This window comes from Epinephelus moara, chromosome 5 (assembly GCF_006386435.1).
Source record: "Epinephelus moara isolate mb chromosome 5, YSFRI_EMoa_1.0, whole genome shotgun sequence".
Classification (NCBI taxonomy): Eukaryota; Metazoa; Chordata; class Actinopteri; order Perciformes; family Serranidae; genus Epinephelus; species Epinephelus moara.
Window position 1 is genome coordinate 931377 of NC_065510.1, and position 2334 is coordinate 933710.

Here is a 2334-nt window from a genome sequence, read left to right on the forward strand (position 1 = left end):
GAGGAGGAGGAGGAGGAGGGGAGGGTTGCCGCGGCTGCCGGGGTCAGGCCTGTGTGTCCTGGGAAAGTTGGGTTCTCCATTTAAATCTGCACATGTTGCGGCCTTCTGGTGGCTGCGTGAATGCGCACGGTGACAGATGGCCCCAGCCCATAACTATAGAGTCCGAGCACCCCGGTCCCCCGAGGGAGAGAGAGAGAGGGAGAGAGAGCGAGAGAAGGAGAGGCAGAGGGAAAGAGAGGGGGAGAGCGAGAGAGGGTGCAGGGGAAGAAGAGGAGAATGTAGCGCTCAGCTGATCCCATCAAAAAGAGAGATGAGAGAAGGAGGAAAGGCAGAGGAGGAGGAGGAGGAGGGTTGATAGTGTGTGTTTGTGTGTTTGTATCTATGTGTGTTATACGGGGGGAGGGGTGGGTCCTTAATCCCAAACTCTAAATTGAGTTAATGTATTTGCCTGGTCTGGAAACTCCAATAGGAGGCCCAGGGTCCCCAAAGATTCTGATTAGGTGTCTAGTTTATCAGATGTTGGAGGAGGAGGAGGAGGAGGGAGACTGTTTGTACATGAGGAGAATAGCAGCTTTGTATGTTACGTGTGTGTGTGTGTGTGTGTGTGTGTGTGTGTGTGTGTGTTGACAGGGTTTATGGCTTTCTGGGTGTCGTGCCAGCTTCTGGAACATGGCTGCCCGATGTCTCCATTCACAGACTTGGTAGATCTCTGCTGTTTTTCACTGACTTTTGGTTAATCCTGTTAAACAGCAGTGATGTCAGCGCCTGGTTAAAGATTATTTTTAGTAGATTTATCACCATCGAGGAGCCGTGGGACAGTTTGCTCTTATATGCTTATCTTTATGAGGACAAACTTCAGTTTAAGACGCTGACAGTGAGGACATTTTTGGAGAAGTGAGGGCATTTTTTGCCGTCCTCACTTCTTTAAAGGTTCTGTATGCAACATTCAGAGCATTAGGGGAGAGTAGGGCACATCCTAACGCAGGGTAAGGCAGAATTTATATTTCTGCATTGAATCGACGCCATAGCCTAAGCTGTAGCCTGACGAGCACTTCCCCAGAAATGTAACTACACGTTGTGGCGAGGCAGAATTCATGTTTATTTCTGTAAGCTGAAACCATTTCCCTCAGTGGACACAAAGCTTTTATTAACTTTTATTTCACAGATTAGAAACAATAAATTATGAAGACAATAAAACCTCCACAAAAATAACATTTTACGTCTTGTGTGTGATTTATCCTGGCTTCATATGAGCAGAGGAAATCTCCGCTCGTCACAAGGCTAATTTATACAATGTAAAATGCCATAGGCTTGTGCTAATAATGTTAGCATGTTATATTTGTTTGGAAAACGTGTTTAGTATAAGACAGTTGTTTTTTCGCTGAATCTTGTGAGTTAGTATAGTCAAATTTTGTAACGTTACCTTTGTTAAATGTTGCTGTTGTCCCTGGCTTTACATAGACATATATACGTAGACGCCGCAACGAGTGGGTTTGCCCGCTGCTGCGATACGTCAACGTCGCCACCACATTGGATGTGGCAAGGCTGCGCTGTAAACTAAAAGAAGTGAATGGACTTAGTTTCATAAAGTGCCTTTCTACAAAGAAATTTACGTTAATGCCTCTCGTTTATTCATTCACACACACACTAATATACTTGGGAAACAGTTAGGCACCAAAAACAATGTATTTGATCTTCTCAGATGGCTAAGATAAGAACTTTATTGATCCAACACAGGAGTAATTCACCTTACATCAGCTATAGAAAACCTATATATATATATATATATATATATATATGTAGGCCTACTGCCTACTGTAGCGTCCGCCAGGACGTGTGGAAAGGATGACGCAGTTATTCGGCAAACCACCGTTTATTACTGAACAATACAGGTTACTGTTGGCCGTAACCACGCCAAAACAACCAACAAACAAGAACTTAGCTGTAACTCCAACTGTGCACTCCTGCTCTCTCCTCCAGCTTGCTCCTACACACACCAGCCCCCTCACACATTGCCCTCATTCCTGTCACACTCGCACTCCACCCCCCTACCTATACTCATTCAATCCCAAACATGCCATTAACTCACAGAACACTGACATTATAACAGAACATTTACTGCAGGGTAGCTGGAGAGGTGCCAGTTCACCTCCTGGGCACTGCCGAGGTGCCCCTGAGCAAGGCACTGAACCCCCCAACCGCTCGAGCGCCTGTTCATGGGCAGCCCACTCTGACATCTCTCCACTTAGTGCATGTATAGGTCCTGTTTGTGCATGTGTGTGTTCGGACCTGTGTGTAATTGACAAACAGAGTGAAAAAATTGAATTTCCCCTT